The sequence below is a fragment of the Ambystoma mexicanum genome, chromosome 11 (genome assembly GCF_040938575.1).
Source record: "Ambystoma mexicanum isolate Mex_15411 chromosome 11, UKY_AmexF1_1, whole genome shotgun sequence".
NCBI classification, from domain to species: domain Eukaryota; kingdom Metazoa; phylum Chordata; class Amphibia; order Caudata; family Ambystomatidae; genus Ambystoma; species Ambystoma mexicanum.
The window spans coordinates 701,933,993-701,957,876 of record NC_090934.1 but is presented as its reverse complement, the minus strand read 5'-3'; the positions used below and the strand labels follow the sequence as shown (position 1 = coordinate 701,957,876).

Here is a 23,884-nt window from a genome sequence, read left to right as displayed (position 1 = left end):
GCTGGGGACATACACATTTATTTAATTTTCTATCAGCGCTAAACCACATCAGAACTGTTCATTGACCTTCAGTGGATCATCTGGGGCTCTTTGCTACAGGATCACCATTTGTAATGCCCTCCGGGGGGACAAGAACATCATACAAAAAGGATTGAGCCGCCACTCCATATCTCAAGAAAAGGTCAGAGGAGACACTTCACTTTCCACACTACACTTCCGGCTCCAGCTCTTTCCATCGCAGCCCAATGCAGTTCACAGCAGGCCCAAGAGAGGAGTCCTACTGTAGCTCTGCGTATAAGCAACCATCTTGAAGTACCAACAACTTTGCCACGCCTTTAGATTTAAGTAATAATATTGTCATTATCATTTTGGTTGCATGTACTGAAACTCATTAACTCAGCCCTCGAGAAGGAAAGGTTAGCTGGTGCGTGTGGCAAATCAGCCAAATTAGCTTCTTATTAGGTTACTGAAAGATAAGACACTTGGGGAAATATTCAGCCAAATCAAGCTTTTAATTTATACTTGAAAGCAGAATAGTACATTTACATTGGTTTGAGTGTACCAACACAAAATAAACCCACTATCACCTAGTATACAGTGTATATTATTTGTATGAAAAATATTTTCTAACAACTGTAAAGAATTCCAATGCATGCTTCTGAAAACTACCAGGGCAGTGACTCGGGGGGCCATGGGCCACCCAGAGCCTGTGGATGTTGGTCGTGGGATCCAACAAATGGGAGGGAACAGTCATATTGTTGTGTCACAGGCCCACTTCAGGGGTTCAGTTCCTTTCCACCTCACTAGCCAATCAGAGCAGACCAGCCCTCGCGGCTTGGTCCCTGACTGACCAAACCTCTGTTACACTTGGCAGGCTATTGAGAGAGTTCCCTCTCCCAGTCCGAGAATGTTAGCTGGCCCCAGTTGGACCCAAACCTTCTGTAGTGGACAGAAGTACTTTCCCTTTAAGGGACACTCTCCCTGTGTAATTGCTGAAGGAAGGGTGTACAGCATTACTGTTGCCAGTTCAGAATGCCACTTCAAACTGCTTCTCTTTGGAAGTCCATGGAACATGCAACCAACACCATCGTTCTGCAGATACATTGATTCCACTCCGACTTCCCGGATGCCGAAACACGAACAGACGGGCAGCATTAAGACACCTGCATTTCCCACCAACTAAGTCATACACTGATGAAGCAGTGTTGCATGCCCTGCTCACAACACCTAGGTTTCCCACAGAGTAAACCATATGCCAGGGAAACAAAGTGTTGCACGTCCCAATAGACTATCAATGAAAATGAAACTTTAGTATGCCTACCCAATGTGACTCCAATCTGTAACCATATGGGAAAACAGCAGCTATTAGCCCAATAAGGACAACCTCAGAGAGTGTCAGAGAAGCAAGTATGGAAACAATGATATCTGACCAGCCCCAAAGCCTCAATTAGCCCCAGGATCACCTAGATGAATCAACCAATCCCAACCCTTCCTTAATTACCATGCACAGGTGCAGGCACTCATGAAATGACCCACCCAGAGGGTGGGGGGGAGGATGGTATAAACACCACCAAACAGCAAGAGGCCCGACTTCGGAGAAGGCTGGAGAAATGTAGAGCAGCAGAGGTTGGACAGATGGAAGAGGCCAGACTTTGAAGAAGGCTGGAAAATGTAGAGCAGCAGCGGTTGGACAGATGGAAGGGGCTACAGAAGTGGTGGCAGTGCAGAGTAGAAGGCAGTGGTAGTGGGAGAGAGCAGAAGTAGGAGATGGCAACCAGAAAGAAATAGGAATTGGTAACATCAAGGGTGGAGAGAGAGAAGTAACAGTTGGTGATAACAGGAGAACCCCAAGAGGAGGTAGAAACATCGGGGTTGCGAGTAAGCCGAAAAAGGTGGACAAGGTGATGGAAACAGGGAGGACTCAGCAGGAGGTGATGACAACAGGTGCAGAGTGTGAGCAGAGGAAAGAGGTGGTGGCAGGACAGACCAGAGGGAGACAGTAACACCAAAGAAGAAAAGGGAGATGAATGAGGTGGTGGTAGCTGTAGGGACCAAGAAGCAGGTGACAACATTCAGAGTGGAAAGAGGGCAGAAGAAGGAAATGGCAACATTGGGAGCAATAGGTTGAAGAAAGGGGAAAGGTGGTGGAACACATGGGTAAAGAAAAGGAGTTGGACCCTAGGGGCCTTCAGGATGTGCAGACATCAAATTGCAGGAGTGATTCAGAACCAGTCATATCACATGAGGTGGGAGATACAAAGGTCGTCAGAGGAAAACGAGGTTGATCAAAGACGGAAGGTGAAAATAAGGAAGGCTTGGGCTTGGATAGTGAGAATAGGAAGGTTCCAGTGGACCAGGTCGGCACTGGGCAAAATCAGATGGTGGCAAGAGGAATGAGAATGGGACTGGGAGGTGTGACGAATCTGGAGACTTCGTCCCTTCTTCTCTAGGGGAGACACCCACTTTGAGGCTAGGGGGGTGAGCCCACTCAGCAAAACCCTCCCTAGAACCCAAGGAGGAAGGCCAGAGTGAGGGGAAGAAGGAGGGCGCAGGGGTCCGACGGGAAGGATCTCAGTTTTACAGGCGTTGACGCATAGATCATTGGAGGTGCACCAAAACTGGATGGCAGATAGGTAGTCAGGAATTATGGAGGGTGCAAGTAGGTCAGCAGGAAGTTTGAAAAAGAGCTGTGTGTCATCTGCGTAACACTGAAAGTTGGAGGGGCAGGAGGAGATGAGGCATGCAAGCAGAGCAAGGTAGATGTTAAAGAGCCAAAGGGGAGAGGATAGAACCCTGGAGGACACCACAGGTGGAGAAGGAAGTAGGAGAGGAGAAGATGCACAGAATGACTTGGGAAGAGCAGTCAGTAAGGAAGGATGTCAGCCAGTCCAGTGCTTGTTCCGAGATACCAAGGGTATCATAGAGCCTTTGTATGAGGATGGACTGGTTGACTGTGTCAAAGGCAGAGGCAAGATCGAGAAGGATGAGGACAGCAGGGGAGTTTAAGTCCAGAGATGCGAGCAGTTCTTCACAGGTGTTCAGTAGAGCAGTTTCCCTGCCTTCGGATGCTCGGAAACCAGAATGATGGTCGTGGAGACAATCAGCAAGTTCAGTGTGGGAGTTGAGTTGTGGCAATGGCAATTTCTCCAGCAACTTCCCAGGAAGGGGGGGATGGAAATAGGGCTGTAGTTGGCAGTGCATGTAGGGTCTGCTGAAGGTTTTTTCAGGAGTGGGCACACAAGGGAGTGCTTAAGGGAGGAGGGGAAAGATCCAGTATCAAAAGAGTGATCGCAGAAATCAGTGAGTGCAGGGGCAAGAGAGGCAATGTTATCCTTGATTTTCCTGGATGAGCAAGGGGAAACCTGTTTAGAAGAGACCTTCATGGAGCAGACAACTCTGGAAGCTTCTTCAGGTGTCACTGGGTGGAAGGAGGAAAAGGAGGAAGGAGGATGATGAGGGGCCAAGGGAGCCAAGGGTGTGTGGGATTGGTTATTTTAATTGAAATACAACCAAGTGTACCAATGTTCTCTGGTGAGAGTCCTAGCTTGCCACAGAGGTTACAGTCAGTTCATGGAGGCGAAGATGAAGAAGTCTAGGGTGGGTTACCCACAGACTTGGAACCTCTTTCTATCTCACTCTGCTGACCATGACCTCAGACTGATCAACTTCAGAACTTCATTCGAAAGTTAGCTCTGAGGTAAGGGACCCTGAAAAGCCTGCAACTACTAGTTGAACGAAAAGTGTTTGGCACACCCATAATCCGGCAACATCTGAGGAGAGGAAGTGAAGCAAGCCCAGGGACTGCACAGACTCAAACATTGGCCCAGAGGCCCAAATCACAAACCACCCGCCTTGGTGGGAAGGGCATTTCTTTCACAGAGCATCATCTTTACTATTATAGATTTATGGGTGGTCGTTTCACTTGGCACTTTCTTGTACATACTCCATAGATAAAGATATTCAACTGACATTACTTGGTCTCCTTCTGAACCTTATCAGAAGGGGTCCTAAACTTATGTCCACATTCAAGTTTTTCAAGCAATAAAATGTTTTCTGGCAGTACCATGTTTTTTACTTTTTACATTTAAGTTTTTATAATGCGCAAACCTAACCAATAGGCATTGGGTGCAGAACTATTCAATAAAAATACAAAATAGAGAAATACAAATCCAAAAATGACAACTAGGAGGTTAAATGGGAAAACAGAAGGTTTTTTCTCTCCTTTCAAAAATGAACGAGGGAAGGAACAAGCCTAAGTGCAGTGGGAAATGAATTTCATAAATGTAACAGGGCAACAGAAAGTGCGTGTCATGTAGTTTGGTATTCATGCACTTTTAGAATTGTATGTTGAGAATGATGCAGCACCACAGCCTTTTAAGCAATACAAGCAAGTTTAAATGAAATCTAAGGTTCATGGAAAAGTCAGTGTGAATCAGCTAGAACTGGGGAAATATGATTGAATTTCCAGTGGGCTGTTATCAACTAAATTCTGTTTTGCTGGAATTAAACTTAAGGTTGATTTATGCCATCTACCATTCAATATTGGATAGCCAGACCTTAAGGTTACGAATACCATCAGCCAAGGGTACACAAAGACACAATTTAATGTAATCAGCATATTGATGGATAGCAATGTTGAAGTTGGAGACAATATCACCCAAAGGTTCGACAAAGACATTAAGCATTGGATAAAATTGAACCATATGGGTCCCCGAATAAAAATGGGACTGAAAAAAATTGGTTGGACTGGCCTACAACACATTGTGACCTTGATGTTAAATACAAACTTTACAGTTAAAGTATCGAACCATCAAGTCCCATTCAATCATTAAGGATGAATAACAGGGACCTGTGATTTACAGTATCACGTGCAGCCAACAAGTCAAAAAGCACAAGTAGGCATGCATCACCAGTATCAGTTATGTTCAATATGTCTTCCAACAATAAAAGGGTAGCTGCTTTGGTACTACAGGACTTATGAAAAGCAGACTGATACAGGCAATGTAATGGATATCGAATTGTGTAGCAATTCATCTGTCTCGCAACCACATTCTCCAGAACATTACCCAAAAAATTGAAACTGGTGATCGGTCTCAGATTGCAATAGATATGAAAGTCAAAGGATGCTTCCTAAAGTATAGGTGTAATTAGACCTGTTTTCAGATAAGATGGGAACATTTCCTGAATCAAGGATGATTGATTAAAGTCGAAAGAGCGGATAGTGAAGAGAAACTAAGCTCTTTACTAAATGTAGCAGGAATCAAATCATCATAATGAAGCATGCATTTTAGTGTGTGGAAAACAAAAGCCGCACCTTCTATCAAAGGTAAACAAAAGGTGTTCCAAGTTGGCACTGAACAAAGAAAAAACAGTAACATTATGAGTGACAGTTTTGTTCAGGAACTCGTTCCAGATCAAATGTATCTTATACACAAAAAAGGAGTTGATGTCATTGCTTATTGTTCGAAATAAAAGGGTCTGAGACAGTAAATGGATGTAAACAATAACACACAGATTTTGGAAGCCTGATCCAGCTTTCAGAATGCTTTTGGCATAATAAGTGTTAATGTTAAAGGTATTTGTACCGCGCACTGTCACCACCGGTGTGGTCTCCAGGCGCTCTGGCGGATCTGAAAAGGGAAGAGGGTAGGAAGGTTAGTAGAATTGAGCGTGAGAAAGCCAAGAGAGCAGTGATGTGCTGTTGGCAGCTTCAGTTCGGTTTGCACCGTTTGCTGAGCTTAGGTGTGCTTTTAGGTTGGGAGTCGTCGTATGCAGTTGCGTGAGGCTACGTGTAGTATATTTTATTGTTGCAGTGTGGTGAAGTGTGTGCGGTTTGTTGTGCATTAGAAGTATGGTTGTGTTTAGTTAGAGTTTTAGATGTGTATGCATAGGGATGAGATTGTTTAGTGGGGTTAGTGGCATCGCTATTTAGAAGTGACGCATGCTAATCTTCACAATCCTGTCTAGATGCGACACAAGATAATCTTTACAATCCTGTCTAGGTGTGGTGCAAGCTGACCTTCACAATTCTATCTAGATGTGACGCAAGGTAATCTTCACAATTCGGTCTAGATGTGACGCAATGCTAATCTTCACAATTCTGTCTAGATGTGATGCAATGCTAATCTTCACAATTCTGTCTAGATGTGACGCAATGCTAATCTTCACAATTCTGTCTAGATGCGACGGATGCTGACATTCACAATTCTGTCTAGATATGATGCAAGCTAGTATTACCGTTCTGTCTAGATATGACGCAATGCTAATCTTCACAATTCTGTCTAGATGTGACGCAAGCTAGTATTATAATTCAGTTTAGATGTGATGCAATGCTAATCTTCACAATTCTGTCTAATTGTGATTCTGGCTCATATATGCAATTTTATCTGGACTAGCTAGCACAGAGTAAAGTCTACCTCGTTTTGAGACATTGCTAACTAATGGTAATCTTGATGTGAGACATGGCTGGGCAATACAGTGCACAACTCAATGAGTCTATGTGGGGCGGCAGTTGCAGAATGGAAGTCGGTACATGCACGTTAACGTCTATTTGGTGGTGGGGATAATAGGATAGGAGAGAGGTGGGCCAGATATATGGTTGCGGAGATACACTGTGCCCGTGTTATGTTAAGTTATGTTATGTTGATTTATACTGCACACTGATACCAACCAAGTGCAGTCTCCAGGCACTCACGGGGCACTGCAAGAAAAAGAGGACGTCATTGGTTAGTGAGGGAAGAATGATAGGATAGGTCCAGAACCAGGAGAAACTGGCATCTGTGTGTGTTGGCTTGCAGATGGTAGGTTGCGTGCACTAGTTGGATGTATCCATATGGGTAAGGTCCAAAGCCTTGGGCGTTTCTTGTGTCGAAGAACACGCTTGTGTTTGTGATGTTGGGGTGTGTATGTGTGTTTTATGGCTAGATTGGCAGGTGTTTAAGGTTGTGTGCACTGGCCTGTTGTGTCTGTATGGGTAAAGTCCAGTGTCTGGGTTAGCTTATTGTAAGTGTGTGTTGCTTGTGTTGGGTCTGTGTTAGGGTGTAGGTTTGCTAGACCAGTGGGTGTGTATAGTGTTTGGGTGGTGTGTTTGAGGAGGTAGAAGCGGGTGGTTAGTGCTTTGGCTACTCACTATATTCTTCTATGTGGCTAATCTACACATTCCTATCTGATGTGACAAATTACTAATCTCCTTAATCTCAGTGTGACGCATGGCTAAACTTCACCTGGACAGAGTGTAAACTCCTAAAATGGAGGCACAACAGTAAGTGTAAAACACCTAGATTTGAAGTATCTGGATAAAGGGAGAACGCCTAAGCATGTGACACAACAGTAAATAACACCACTGAATGGTTGGTACACAGCAGTGGTAGGGGTCCTCTTTACTAGCTCGCTAATTTGGTATTCTATGTTGTGTAGGTAATATGTGAAGCAAGGTTTGGAATACAGTGATTGCTGTACTCCCCACCCAGACCACACTTGTCTTGTCAGTCACCGCTGGTTGATGGCTGGCTACTGGCTTCTCATGAGAACAAGGGCAGAAAATGGTCTGGAGCTTCTTTGGGAGCTGCCCTTTGCCTTGTGGCCCTTAGCCCGAAAGGGCTGCATGGGCAGTGGGCTGCCCTAAGGAGTGTGGTTAAGAGCCTTCCTCCTGGAGGGCAACAGCCAATCACGGGCACAGGGCGGGGGCTAGGGAGGTGGTCAGAGGAGAGGTCACACTGGTGCGACAGAAAAATGGGAAAAAGTCCAGAAGGCAAGTGGAAATGGCTGCCAGGACCAGAGGCAGAGAGACATCTGACTGTTCAAACCAATTGCAAGGGGGAGGGCAGGGACAGGAAGAAAGCCAGAAACAACCAAAGGAATACACCCCTTGGACTGCACCCTCTAGAGGCAGGCCATCTCAAAAAACGGGGTGGGAGACCACAGAATGCACACCCAACAGAATAGCACAAACTAGTCAAAAATGATTGAAGAAAATGCACAGCAGCGCAGGAAACAGAACAAAAACGGATTATAATCAATGTTAAACTACTCACTGAGCATCACCCAGCCCCTAAGACTGCTCCTCAAGTGGTTTCCTTGATTACAGTCCGGAAGGCAAATTCGCCCAAGTTGACCCAAATTCACCCAAGTTGACTTCCTCATGCTTCCGCAAAAAAATTATAAAAATATGTTTTTATCTTTCTCAAATATGAGGGTGAAATTCCAACAAATAACACCATCAGTTAAGAGAACAGCCATTCCCTCTATTATTTGGCCAAAGAGCAACCAATAACTGCATACATCTGCCAGATCCATTCAAGGTGAAGTCAAGGTAAAGGCCTAGTGGTATTGAGGATAAATGTCTACATGCACTGGCCAGTTGTCCAGTAAGGGATGAAGACTGACTCATCTACAGCTGCGTCTACCCTTACATCTTTCCCAGGACTGCAAGCACAGAGGTAGTCAGGCTAGCCACTAAACTCCATGCCATCATGTTTCATTGCCACTGGGTGATTCCTATTTGGTTACACTAATTTGAGTCCATCAGTGCATAATGAAGTTCCACCTCTTCTCCCCTCACGCTCCATTCTCATGTGGAGTCAGGCAATAAAATACCTGTTGTTCCTTGGTCTTCATCTTGACAACGTTGGTCTCAGGGGTCTGGAAAAGCATGTTGATATTTTCATTTAACAACATGGATGACAAGCTTGCATTAAAAGCATCATGCTTTTGTTCCTTACCGGTAGCAAACATTTTTAGGTGTCGCTTAATATAAGCTGATATATTGCATTAGAGTGTAGATAGGTAGAAATGGCATATGAAGAGGGACACAAAGCTTGTAGGTGTTGTTTGGTTAGTTTCACACCCATTGATTGGGCATGGCCATCCTAATCCCTATGGCCATTCCCATCCAGTTTCTGCTCCTCCCTGCCCAAAACACCTCCTCAGGGAAACTCTTTGCGCTTGCTTTAATCAAGCAGTACCATCAAAATGTGCACTCAAAGCGCCTGATAAGGAAAATGTATCATGAAAGGAGTTCAATAGAATAGCTGTATTGTTTCATGTGTTGCGTGTGATGCAACAGACAGCAGTGCTTGCTGTAAAATAGCTGTGAGAAGGGTAGAGGTATTACAAGTCGCACATTTTAGGGGCTATGCATTGACTTATTTGATGGAAGCAGGAAGTGAGAATTTGAAAGGGGATCAAGAAGAGATCAGACCAATCAATCAGAAAAAATAGTGAGAAAATTGGGAGCAATGATTAGGTCAAAGTTATTTCCCTGGGAAAAGGAGGGACCATATACAATTTGTTGTATATTTAAAGTGCTAAAAGTTCTTGAAGTTTCACCAAGGAGTAGGCAAAACTAGAATTTTTGGGCAAATTAAATCATACAGGTAACTGCTAGTAGCAGGATCCAATGAGCTGCATAATACTACTTTCACATGGCAATGTAAGAGCCATTTTCCGCATTGTAAATCACAGCAAGAATTCCATGGCAATACTGGGGCTCTGGTCTCCCCAGACAAAGTCGAAAGGTTCCCTCTGCAGATATAATGTCCTATGTCTAGAGATTGTGTCTGTCAATGCCTAGAATCAACAGAGGTGTCTGGTTAAAACATTAAGCAGCGAAATAACCCCATTCATGATAGTATCATATTTCTCCAGCATCCAGAATCCCCAGTAGTTTCAAACATCTGTATCCCAGGTCCTTATTGAGCTTGTAAATTACTAAGGTCACCACCCCAATCATGTAACCCCTAACTTTCCTGGTTTTGAGAAAAGATTTAAAAAGCTAGATCAGTGGGAAAAGTAAAAGTAATTGCACATAAGAGATTTGGAAAATCAATTAAACAACATCCGGAGCCCGGTTTGTTGTTCATTTCGGCAAATTTAAAGAACATAATTTCAAAGGGATTGTGTCCTCCGACGTATTCCTTATCTTTGATGATGTTACCCATCCCAGCTTGATGGCCACGGAATTTTTTTCAGTAGAGGGCGCTGCGCGTCGACATCCTTCGAGTTGATGTCCCTCGACAGCCTCCGTCTCGGCGCCGACACCGTGTGTATGAAAAGACTCGTGCAGCATCCGTTGCTCAGTTCTGTTTTTCCGCGCTTCGTGGGCCTCAGAAACGTGTTGCTCAGTTCTTTCTTCAAGAAGATTCAGACTTATTCTTCGAAGATATCCTCTTATTTCGATGGCTTCTTCATCCGAACCATCGACCCCTCGGTCCGGCTTCAAAAAGTGTTGTGACTGTAGGAAGAAAATGTCATTGACGGATCCTCACAGGATCTGTTTGTGGTGCCTGGGATCGGAGCATCACTGTTCGGAATGCGAGGACTGTATGTCCATGACGGCGAAAGCCTTGAAGGAGCATAAGGGGAAGCTAGAAAGAGGTAAGACTCTTAAATCTCTTACTCCCTCGAACGTTTCTTCGGCAGAGTTGAGACATTCGTCTCCTCGTCGTCATAAGAAACATTCCCGTTCAAGATCTCAAAGCGGTTCCCATCCGTCTTCGAGATCGAGACACTCTAAGAAGAGGCGTCGTAGATCTCCCTCTTCTTCGTCTTCTTCTGTCTCTCCGGAAAGGGTCACCTGCCCCACCAAACACAGCTCCCCAGCTAAGTGGGAGGAATTCCGTAAGAAAATGCTTAGCGTCTTCGAGAAAGCGGCCTCGACCCCCTCGGAGACATCTAAAGGTGATACCCCGGGTGAAAGACCTGAAAAATCAAAACGCTGCGAGTTGTTGCACCCGGAGAGAGAAACTACCCAAGAGCGTCATGAACCCTCGAGTAAAGGTTGTAAGACTGCGTCGTCGAGGCCGTCGTCGAAGGTTTCTTCGACTCAGAAATCTGCGTCATCGACGCCGTTGTCGAAGGGCCCTTCGTCGCATAAACTGGTTGCGTCAACGCCGTCTTCGACGCCACTGTTGACTCCGATAAAGGACAGACCTACAACTGTCACTACAGTAGATGTGTCGAGGACCTCGACCATGACGTCGAGAATGCCATCGACTATTTCAACGACACCGAGTAGGATTCCGATCCTCTCGAGTACATCGAGGTCTCTTCAAACTTTTTCGACTCCCTTTTCGAGTTTGTCGAAGCCTGTGACTTCCACGTCAACAACCTCGTCGTTTTCACAACCAATGACAACAAATTTGGCTCCTTCTGCTCTAGAAATGGGGTTTAAACCACATCCTAGGTCTGACTATTTTAGAGCCTTGTCCTCAATATATGAGGAAGGTGAGGATTCCGATCATGAGAGACCTTTTGGTTTACAAAGGACCACTACACCCATACCAGAGGAATTTATCTCTGAAGAGAACAGGTTGAAGGACCTTCAAGACTCCTTACATGAGGCAAGTGGTTTAGATACTTCTCCAGAAGTAGAGTTTGCTAAACCAGACCCTGGGGAACATGCTGAGACCCCTTATAGGGTTCTGATGGCCAGAATAATCGAATTCATGGGGTGGTCTACACCTACACCCTCTTTTCAGCAGGATGACCTTACTGATATTTTAGATAAAGGTCCACAGGAGGATCCTGTTGTCCCCTTTCATTCTGCTCTGCAAAGAAAAGTTTCTGCAAATTGGGAAACTCCTGAAGTTATCCCTGCAGTTAACAAGAGATTGGGCCTCATTACAAATCGCCCGGTATGGAAACAACGGTGGCGGTAAACCCGCCGCCACCATTGTTTCCATGCCGGGCGATCACAACTCCTGCAGGCGGGAGGTGATGTTCCCGCCAGGTCTGACCTGGCAGGTTTAACACCGCCCGCCTGCAGGAGTTGTGATCGCCCGGCAGCATTACGAAATGCTACCGGTGTTTCCATGATCCCCATTCCCATCGAGTCCCATAGGACTCGATGGGAATGGGGATTAACACCATTCCGCCTCCGTGATTCCCGGAAAACCGGGGTTGTAATGCCCCGGTAATTCCGGGAATCACGGAGGCGGAATGGTAATACGAGTCTGGCGGTAACCAGGCGGTTTTACCGCCGGACTCGTAATGAGGCCCACTGTCTGCTAAATACAAGGTATCTGCTACAGATCCTGAATATTTGAGCAAACATCCAATTCCAGAGAGTTTGGTTGTACAAGCAGCAACTTCATCAAACAGTAGATCTGCATACCCTACTATTCCACAGGATAGGGATGATAAAAGATTTGATGCTATGTCAAAAAAAGTCTTTTCAGCATGTAGCATGGCGCTTAATTCTATTAACGCCACTTGCACGCTTGCAAGATTCAGCCATACACTTTGAGAGTGTGCTTCATCAGCGACTGACTATCTCCCAGAAGGAGAAGAAAGGGAAGCATTTTTAAAAATCATCAAGGATGGAAAAGATGCAATATGCGAGTCCCTTCAAACAGGCATTGATTCTGTGGACAGTATCAGCAGGCCATGGCGTCAAGTACCACACTCCACAGATTTGCGTGGTTGCCGAAGTCTGGTTTTGCTCCAGATGTACAAGCTAGACTTTTGAACATGCCCTTTGACAGCACTTCTTTGTTTGGTAAGAAGGCTGATGACAGCCTGGAGAGATTACAAACATCCAAGGCAGCAGCGAAATCTCTTGGGGCTGCAATCCGACAGACTCGGAATCGCCCTTCAGGAACCTCCTGGAGGGGTAGGTCTTTTTGCTTTTACTCCGCATTCGGAAAAGGTAGAGGACAACCAGCTCAAAGGGGCCAGAAACGATTCACCCGTGGTGGACGGGGAAAAGGTACAAAAACCGCAACAGCAGGTGCCACTTTACCCTCGACAGCTGCGTCAGCCGCTTCTAAATCCCACTGAGGTCTTCCCTCACAAGACACCAGTAGGGGGCAGGTTAACTCAACATCTGGAAGAACGGCAGGCTATTACGTCAGATTCTTGGGCATTGGAGACAGTTGCCCAAGGTTACTGCCTGCCCTTCCTACACACCCCTCAGAGTCATCCACCGGGGAACAACTCTTTGAAGTTTCCAGATCCGCTCCTTATACAGGAGACTGTAGACCTGCTAGAGAAAGGTGCCATAGAACCGGTATCTGTAGCGGAGAGGAACAAGGGTTGGTATTCCCCCTACTTCCTAGTACCAAAGAAGGACTGAGACCCATCTTGGACTTACGAGATTTGAACAAATTCCTCAGGAAGGACAAGTTCAAGATGGTAACTCTTTCTCAGATTCTTCAGGCCCTCCAGCTTCAGGACTGGTTGGTATCTCTAGACCTTCAGGGTGCTTATTTCCATGTGCCAATCCATCTCAAACACAGGAAATACCTGAGGTTCGCAATTATCAGTTTCGAGTTCTGCCATTTGGGCTGACCTCCGCCCCAAGGGTCTTCACCAAGCTAATGTCGGTAGTGGCTGCAAGTCTAAGGAGGGAAGGGATCCATGTCTACCCCTACCTGGACGATTGGTTGATCAGAGCAGTATCTTCGGAACAAGCTCAGATCCATCTGGATTATGTCTGCCACTTCCTTCACAAGCTGGGCTTCTCCCTCAACTTAAAGAAGTCACAGATGATACCATCACAGAGACTCCAGTTTATTGGAGCAGTCCTGGACACTTCCCTGGGAAAAGCCTCGCCACCAGAAGTGAGGGCTCAAGATATTCTGCAGATGGTCAACAAGTTTAAAAATGGCCAACGTCTTCCAGCCTTCGACTTTTTGAGGTTGCTAGGCCTCATGGCATCCTGCATTTTCCTAGTGCCAGAGGCTCACCTGAGAATGAGATCCCTCCATTGGGCACTAAGAACCCAATGGTCGCAATTCTCAGGAAGAATGTCAGATCTCCTTCAAGTCCCGGACAGAGTGGCTCGAGACCTTCAGTGGTGGGCCTGTCAGGGGAACATTTTGAAAGGAGAACTGTTTTGGCAACCATGGCCGGAGATAACGGTAGTCACGGATGCCTCACTCACGGGGTGGGGAGCCCATGCCAACGACTTGACCATCAGCGGTCGTTGGTCTCCATTGGAGTCCAGACTACATATCAACCCTTTTGGAGCTGAGAGCAATCAGACTAGAACTGAAGGCTTTTCTGCCATCAGTACAGGGGAAGAATGTCCTGATAATGACGGACAACACAGTGGCCATGCACTACCTCAACAAAAGAGGAGGCGTAGGATCACTGCCACTGTGCAGAGTGGCAATGCAGCTCTGGTTTTGGGCAATTCAGGAAGGAATCTCTCTATCAGCAGTTCACCTAGTCGGAGAGAAGAACTTGACGGCGGACGCTATGAGCAGGCAGAGTACAGTTTCCCACGAGCGGGAACTAGCTCAGGAAGTCCTTCAAGAGATCTTTGCCTTTGGGGAACCCCTCAAGTGGATCTGTTCGCCACCAGCATCAACAGGAAGTGCGATCAGTTTTGTTCAAGGGAATTTCCCCCGAGAGGAGCTCTAGGAGACACGTTCGTAGTGAACTGGGAGTTTCCACTCCTGTACGCGTTTTCTCCAGTCCCTGTCATTCCTCAAATGATCAGGAGGTTGAGAAGATTCCGGAAGACCATGATCCTAATTGCCCCAGATTGGGCGAGTGGAACGTGGTACCCGGACCTCCTGGACATGTCCATCTGCCTTCCAATTCGTCTTCCGCAAAGAGAGGATCTTCTCTCGCAGAAGGGAGGTCAGGTTCTCCATCCAGACATCAGAACCCTCAACCCTCACGCTTGGTTTCTGAAAGGTTGAGATACAAGGATTGGGATCTCCTGGATGACATCATGGAGGTGTTGCTTTCGGCTAGAAGGCCTGCAACAAAGACTTTATACTGCTGTCGTTGGAACAAATTTTGCAGCTGGTGTAGAGAAAAGAATATTGAACCCTTTTGATGCAGTACACCTATGGTGTTATCCTTCTTACTGTATTTAGCAAATTCAGGTCTTCAAGTTGGTACGATCAAGGGCTACCTCGCAGCGCTATTAATCTTTAAGCGCACTACAGAGGAGCCTTCATATTTCAAATTAACTCTGGTAGTCCAATTTCTGAAAGGGTTAACTAATGTTTATCCCCCAAAGCCTTTCCAAGTTCCATTGTGGGACCTAAATCTAGCCCTCAAATTTCTGATGGATACTCCTTTTGAACCACTCCATTCTTGTTCATTAAGATTTCTCACTCTTAAACAGTCTTTCTAGTGGCTCTAACATCTGCCAGAAGAGTGAGTGAATTACAAGCTCTATCTTGCAAACCTCATACAATCTTTCATAAAGACAAGGTTGTCTTACAAGTGAAGCTTAATATTCTCCCAAAGGTGGTTTCTGAATTCCACATTACTCAGAAAATAACTTTACATTCATTCTACCCTCCTCCCCATCCAGGGAAAGAGGAAGAGAGGTTACATAGGCTGGATCCAAGGCGTGCCTTGAGTTTTTATATCAGCAGACTTGCTAGAATAAGACAAAAAGACCAACTGTTTGTAGGTTATACAGGACACAAATTAGGAATGCCAATCACGAAACAGACCATTTCAAGATGGATTATTTTAACCATTCTAGAATGCTACAAATTGGCAGGGAAAGAGCCCCCTCAACATTTTAGGGCTCATTCAACCAGGAGTATCGCAGCCTCTTGGGCTCTCCAGAGAGGAGTTCCGATTCGGGACATATGTGCGGCTGCCACATGGTCGTCCGCACATACCTCTACAAAATTTTACAGCCTGGATTCCTCCTCTAGCCAGGAGACAAGATTTGGCAAAGCTGTGTTACATTCTGTACATTCTTAAAGGGAATATTAAATTGTACTCCCACCTCCTCTTTCACACCACTGTTATGGAAGTCTATCAAAGATAAGGAATACGTCGGAGGACACAATCCCTTCGAAGAACAAGTTACTTCTTACCTTGTAATGTTCTTTCGATGGGATGTTCCTCCAACGTATTCCTTATCGCCCCTCCCATCCATCCCCGCAGGAAAACTTCCCTTGTGGTTGCAGCTTACGCTCCTTCAAGGTCAATAACCAATTCATGCACAGCTAATGTCAAGCTTCAAAATGGAACTGAGCAACGGACGTTGCGGGAGTCTATTTATACGCACGGTGACGTCGGCGCCGAGACGGAGGCTGTCGAGGGACATCAACTCGAAGGACGTCGACGCGCATCGCCCTCTACTGAAAAAATTTCCGAGGCCAGCAAGCTGGGATGGGTAACATCCTCAAAGATAAGGAATACATCGGAGGAACATCCCATCGAAAGAACGTAACAAGGTAAGAAGTAACTTGTTCATCTACTCAGACACCAATTCATCTTCAAGGGGAGTGTGTGTTCACTTCTTACTATGAGGAGCCCTGCTCCTCTGATATAGGCATCTTGCCTGTTTCTATCTAGAGCCTCCACTATGCAGCATTTCTGGCACAACTACAGTTGAAATGTTACATTTTCCATAGCAACTAGATAATCTTTTGGGTGCTTAATTTTGGGAATATAGTTCTGAATACATATCATTTTAGTTGATTCGCCAAGCCTACCTGCAAACCCGCTTACAAAATGACGGTTTCTGTCATTATGTCATTATTTTGAAAATGTTGAGTACCAAAGAAAGATACGCTATATTCGGAATTATATGAAACTAGGGTAAACAAAAAAGAATGATCTATTGTTAAATGGGAAAATACATGTTTAAAGTATTGTTGGGCAGTTAGAGACCTCAGTGGATAAATTAATCTCAAACACTATGGAAATTAAGCAAAAATGATGGCTAAATGACAGGATAGAAGCGGGTGGAAATGACTGGATAGAAACAAGTGTAGTGTAATGGATATAAATTATTTTGGCGTGGAGTTATTTGGAGTTTCCAGAGCGAGCTGCTGGATTTGGTACCTGTTTACTAGCTGCTTTCCTGTCTGCTGGAGCTTGCAAACACTGCTCCTTTAAGGTGGGCATACCCCCTGCTACTATTAATTCCACTCACGGCACGAAGCGCCCACGTGAGGGTTGGCGTGGTGTTATCCGGAGTTGACGGAGCGAGTTGGTGGAGAATTATTGGTACCTGTTTAGCTGCTTTCCTGTCTGCTGGATCTTGCAAACAACTGCTCCTTTAAGGTGGCCACACGCCCTGCTACTTATAATTCCACTCCTGGCGCGAAGTGCCGGCGCGAGAGTTGGCATGGAATTATTCGAAGTTGCCGGAGCGAGTTGCTGGAGCGTTATTGGTACCTGTTTACTAGCTGCTTTCCTGTCTGTTGGAGCTGGCAAACACTGCTCTTTTATGGTGGCCACACCCCCTGTTACTATTAATTCCACTACTGGCGCGAAGCGCTAGCACGAGAGTTGCCGTGGAGTTATTCGGAGTTGCTCGGAGGCACAAGGGAGGTCTGTGGGCTATGTCTGATTCTGGCCCAAGGACGCATAACCAGCTATGGAAACGGTTACTTTCTTCGGTAGTTGCAACAGAGTCAAAGGCAGCTGATTTAACATCACATCAACATGATCAACAGGGTACCAACAGAGTGACTGACCCAACTGCAGCCGCACAATCAGAGGTGAGCGCGTTGCTGTGTGGCTCGCCTGCGCCAAGCAGCGACCGTAGCTTTGAGCGTGAAACGATGGATGTGATAACCATACATGAAGGTACCGGTCCAAAAGACTTGTCTTGGGGCTCGAGTCTAAATGTTCTACAAGACCCTGAATCGCCTATTAGACTCTGCTGTCCGGCTAGTCCTGGCGCTGAATGCCGGCAAGACATACAAGCATTATCTTGCACTGAGAGACTTCCATCTAATTATGAATGGCAGGAGCAGATTTTTTCTACCCTTGGCCCACAGGTTCCTATGAGCACATTGTTGTCAGCAGGATTAGATTTGGGGGATGGTCCTAGTCCTAACTTCCAAGAGAGCAAACAGAACAGTGTTCGTAGTTTATCACAGTCGACAGACGCCCCTCTACAGAAATCAATAACAGCGAATCGAGCCGACATGCGGCTGGAAAGCCTAGCCCCAGATTACGACCTGAAATCATCTGTACAACAAGCTGCTTGTCTATCTCTGGATATTCTGGAGATTAATAACTTGATACAGAACCCAGAGAAACGTACGAATGTTTGCAGAACTTCAGTTACAAACACGGCTACAAAGACCCAAGTTCCTGCAACCAGCTTTAGCGACAGCCATGGTGCGCACGCACAAACATGGGCTTCTCCACATAAGACATTGAACCACCCCCTGCCCCACCGCCTATCATTGCCAATATTACAGAGGCTCTGTTAATGACTCACCCAGATATTGCGCGACAAGATGAGGAAGTTCACCCTCCTCTGTTTCATACCTCGACTCCCATCGGTGCTAGCTCTTCTCTTCATGATGTACTGCTGGCCTGAACTAACATACCATTGGCTACCTCGCTGCCCGCGAGCCAACTTGAAAACAAACCAAGAAATGGTGCCAAATATAAGTCCTGACATTTCTACTGGAAATAAGAAGCCACAGCACCTACCAACCATGATGATGGAACTTCAAAACACTCTAATGGACTCTTTGACAATTTCACTTGTGCCATTTCTAAAACTGTATGAATCCTACAGTGAGGCGATGAAAGATCAAGACACTCTTTTAGCCTTGATTCATACTAAACAGATATACCTAGAAACTTGTACATCTAAACTGCAAACCAGATTAGTGACAGAGGCAGAACAGTTGTTAGGGAGAATTCTCTGTTTAGGCTGAATTTCCTAACTTGGTGAGTCCCCCAGCAGCTTTGCTGGATTTTTGGGGTTTATTTCTTTCTTCTGCCAAGAGTGAGACTCTTTTACCCTCACTCTTGGGCATGATTTGAGTGTGTTTCTTTGACTCTAGATGTGTTTAATGGGCTATGGGGTCTTTTACTCCATAGGGCTTCAGGTGTTTTTGTGATGTGTGTTACAAAGCAGCCTCAGTGCAGTAACACAGGGGTGTCATAGTGACCCCCCAATATAGACTCCATACCCTGGAACTGACTACTGTCTCGCAGGGCAGTAAAGTCACCATTGACTTTACTAGTCTCAAAATTCTGAACAGAACCAGTACAAACCATCATATTGTGGACGTACTGGTCGGGGCAATTCGATTGCCCCGGGGTCTGTTAGTCGAGGGGACACGTCTCCGTTCCCCCTGATCGAGTTTTGGCTGGTGGCAGTGGATACTACTTTTTATATTCGACCGCGAATATATCCCTATGGGATTTCCCATTGTTCGAGGCTACTGACTTTAATTATTTAATTCCTATAGCCTCGAACATACCGCCGGTTTATTTATTTAATATGAATTCTCCGGTTGGTAATTTTTGCCAGAACTCGGTTCTAAAATGGCGCTTGTGTTCGCTTCTGTGACTCCAACCCAAGTTGAGCTCTTTGTTCCACTTTTTGGCGGGCTTCTCCACAGAAGCCCTCCAAAGTGGTGCCACTCTGTCTGGGGTACTTAGGAGGGGTGGAGGGGGATTTAGGCACCCTGGACTGAGTTGCCTAGGCAACTCAAGTCGCACTCCGTCCTGATTGGCCCAAGTGGTGAGCCGGCCGGCTCACCACTTAGCATGTTTGAGCGACAGCTAGGCTGAGTGAATGGGGGTTTTCTGCATAAAAGCAGGGCTTTGGAGACTGGAACTTTAGCAGTCGCCACAGGACCTAAGAATCCGACGAGGGAGAAGCTGAGCCGACCTGCAACGATGACACCACCGGTGGAGCCCTGCTGAACCGTCTCACCACTTTTCCCAACGACAGAGGAGATCTCCAGCCCGGAGAGTCTTCTTCCTTTGACTGGTGGGGATAACCAGTCTGCTTCCTTTTTCGCTTCCTGGAGCATCTCGTGGCCGCCTTGCCTGTGCCAAGCACCCAGGCAACTGGGATACCACGTTTTACCACTACCGCGAATCAAAGGGTAGTACCTTTAACTGGAAAACTCTGCGGCTGGTTTCTTCCCTGGCAGTGCAACGACCTTCATCTTTCCTCCATGTCGATATCTTCTCTTCCTCTGGACGACGCCGCAACTTGCACCCGCTGCCAGGAAAACTGCCCCCGCTGGAGGATCCTTTCCACCTAAGGTACCGTGTTCCGCTTGGCTTCCCTTGCAACCAATTGTATGGGGTACATTTAGCCCCCGGCTTTCGACCCTGGGTTAGCCTGGGACACCCTGGCTAAACTTTTCTGAAACCTAACTAAAACCTTTCTGAACTCCCTGCAAGACTTTTTAAGCCTGTTGTCATTGTGTGATCTTGGGTGAATTTGTGCCCTGCTCTCTCCAAGAGTGGGCCCGTCCTATGGACTTTGGCTCACAAGTAACTTTTGACTTTCCTGCCTTGCTTAAGAGTTCCTAAGTATTAGTGTAGTGTATTTTCCTACATTCTGCCTTTTTCCCTCCCTTTTTCGTTAACTTATGGGAGTGCCATCTATAGTTAAGCGCTCACCTCTGTCTGGAAATAAGTGGTGTTAACTAAGACCTGTCTGATAAGGAAGAAGGGATGTATATATAATAATAGTAACTGTGTTTTAGTGATTTACCATAATAGTGCTGGAGTGTTTCAATAATTGTGTTTTTTTAAATAAATAATTATATACCTTGATACCAAAGCTCTGGTCAGTGTTTGCTTGTGCTATTGTATCTGATTGCCTATTGTGTATACTTTGCATACTGCCTAACTCTTCTTGAGGGAAGTCTGACTGCTCAGCCACAGCTACCAGGTAAATCTGGGTGGTACAGACTGCTACCAAGTGGGTTTACTGCCAACACCTGTAGTCCTAAATCTTTTGCAGTGGTCCCCAAGGGAACTGCACAGGTTTCTGCCTAACACTGGTGTACAGCGGTGGGATTTGTATTGAGTATACATTTTAGAGTGCTTTAAGAGACCTTAGTGCAACTAACCACAAATCTTAGCACTGAAAAAGTAATCTTTCTAACATGTCAACTATGGGCTTCCTGGGTGAGTGAGTGTTTGAAAAACTTAGAGGGATGGATTAAGAGTTACAAAGTGAACACTTATGAAGGTATGCGAAATCTGTTTATGTTGGAGTCAATTTATGATGCCTGCTCTCCTGAGCTCAGACAGCACTTGGCTGATTCAAAGGAATTAGATTCCAGGAAGCTAGCTAAGGCTGCTGACTTGTGGGTTGCCAACAGGGCTACTCACAAGGATTCAGGGGTCACTCAGAAAAAGGATGAGGGAAAGCAGCCACCTAAAGTGAATCCAGAGAATTCTTATACCTCCCATACCAAAGAGGGCCACAAACAACAAAATAACCAGGGTAAACCCCAGGGTAAACCGAACCAGGCTAGTGTACCTTCTGGTCAACAACCAGACAGAGGTCAGAACAAGCCACCCTTTCAGAGAGCATTTGGACAATGCTATCTCTGTAAGGCTACTGACCATATCAAAGGGGATCCCAGATGCAAGGGTAAACCTGCAGGGATCAGCACAGCCTCCTTAGCCTTCACTCCTGAGGATGAAGTACAGATGGCTAGTGCTCACTTTGAAGCTTTTGCTGAAGAATCCTTGGGTCTTCAAGCAACTGTGTCTATAGAGTCCATGGATCTGGTTAAGTCACAGAATAGGGTTGTATATAACTCCCTACCTGCAAACTCTAAAGTGTATTATATGGACAGTGTTCTTATCAATGGCCAGGATACTCCTGCCAGGAGAGACACTGGGGCCAGCAGAACAGCAGTGGATGGAAGCTTCTTTCAACCTGAGGATGTGGCAAAAGCACCCAAAGGTCCCACTAAGATGTCTGGAGGCCTTGTCCAAATGGTTCCTATTCTACCAGCCCTCATTCAGTGTAACAACATGACAGTGAGGATTCCTGTCAGTGTGCAGACTGAGGTGCCTGGGAAAGTCCTGTTGGGGAATGACCTGAGAACTCTAGGAGTAGTGTCACATACCCCCAGGCCTCCCAGTATGGAGAACCAGAACCTAACCAAATTGGCTAGAGAGGCCACCTTAAGGGACCACTCTCAGCCTGTGAGAACCTCTACTGAGACCCCCACTACAGGCCCTGGTGTTAGTAAGTTGACCTCTAACCTAGATACATTTCAGGCTAGTACATTAGGGAAATGGGAGCCCCAACCAAGCTCCATCATTGTTCCCCCAGTTTCAGAGTCTGTGACCCCACCTGCTTCTGAGGAAGAGGAGGATAGACCTACTGGACCCTTACCTAGGCCTGAGAGAACTGGTAATTCTCAATGCTGGTGGACGACCAGGAAAGAAAAGTCTAAGGCCAAAACCCTTCAGACTGTTGGACCTTCTACTGAAGACCCCAACTCAAATCCTAATATTAGGGGGGAAACTCCTAAAGTAGGTAAGGTTAGATCTAAGAGGAAGGGGAAGCAGGTACATTGCCTAACCCTAACCCCTCCATCCAAGAGGCCTAAAACCCACCCTGTGCCCACAAGAGAGGCGGTGAGGAACCTTGGGGGCCCCTCTAGATCTAAGGGAATCCTTTATAAGGACCCCTTGAAAAAGCCTACCACAGGTTCAGAAGTTGTACCAACTTCTGAGGGACTGGTCAACCAGATCCCCTATAGTTTCCAAAAGACTGATGCTCCTCAAAGGGTTTGTAGGTCATACAGCTTGCAAATGAAAACCTTTGATTTGACCATAGCACCTAGGTCAAGGTGTCACCATCAAAATGCTGATGGACTCTCTAGGATGCATGTCATCGACTAGAGGTATGAGGTTCAGCCAGGAGTGGATAAATCCTCCTATCCCTTAGTCTGGGGGGGGGGGGGCGAGTGTTAGGGAGAATTCTCTGTTTAGGCTGAATTTCCTAACCTGGTGAGTCCCCCAGCAGCTTTGCTGGATTGTTGGGGTTTATTTTTCTCTCCTGCCAAGAGTGAGACTCTTTTACCCTCACTCTTGGGCATGATTTGAGTGTGTTTCTTTGACTCTAGATGTGTTTAATGGGCTATGGGGTCTTTTACTCCATAGGGCTTCATGTGTTTTTGTGATGTGTGTTACACAGCACCCTCAGTGCAGTAACACAGGGGTGTCATAGTGACCCCCCAATATAGACTCCATACCCTGGGACTGACTACTGTCTCCCAGGGCATGTAAAGTCACCATTGACTTTACTAGTCTCAAAATTCTGAACAGAACCAGTACAAACCATCATATTGTGGACTTACTGGTCGGGGCAATTCGATTGCCCCAGGGTCTGTTAGTCGAGGGGGCACGTCTCCGTCCCCCCTGATCGAGTTTTGGCTGGTGGCAGTGGATACTACTTTTTATATTCGACCGCGAATATATCCCTATGGGATTTCCCATTGTTCGAGGCTACCAACTTTAATTATTTAATTCCTATAGCCTCGAACATAACGCCGGTTTATTTATTTAATATTAATTCTCCAGTTGTAATTTTTGCCAGAACTCAGTTCTAAAATGGCGTTTGTGTTCGCTTCTGTGACTCCAACCCAAGTTGAGCTCTTTGTTCCACTTTTTGGCGGGCTTCTCCACAGAAGCCCTCCAAAGTGGTGCCACTCTGTCTGGGGTACTTAGGAGGAGTGGAGGGGGATTTAGGCACCCTGGACTGAGTTGCCTACGCAACTCAAGTCGCACTCCGTACTGATTGGCCCAAGTGGTGAGCCAGCCGGCTCACCACTTAGCATGTTTGAGTGACAGCTAGGCTGAGTGAATGGGGGTTTTCTGCATAAAAGCAGGGCTTTGGGACTGGAACTTTAGAAGTCGCCACAGGACCTAAGAATCCGACGAGGGAGAAGCTGAGCCGACCTGCTACGACGACACCACCGGTGGAGCCCTGCTGAACCGTCTCACCACTTTTCCCAACGACAGAGGAGATCTCCAGCCCGGAGAGTCTTCTTCCTTCGACTGGTGGGGATAACCAGTCTGCTTCCTTTTTCGCTTCCTGGAGCATCTCGTGGCCGCTTTGCCTGTGCCAAGCACCGAGGCAACCGGGATACCACGTTTTACCACTACCGCAAATCAAAGGGTAGTACCTTTAACCGGAAAACTCTGCGGC

At 46.3% G+C, this 23,884-nt stretch overlaps 1 protein-coding gene across 1 annotated transcript in view; it reads right to left on the bottom strand.

Moving 5' to 3' along the window:
* PRRG4 (proline rich and Gla domain 4) overlaps positions 1-23,884 on the bottom strand; it is a 588,682-nt gene that overhangs the window by 280,603 nt on the left and 284,195 nt on the right. The window lies entirely within an intron of this gene.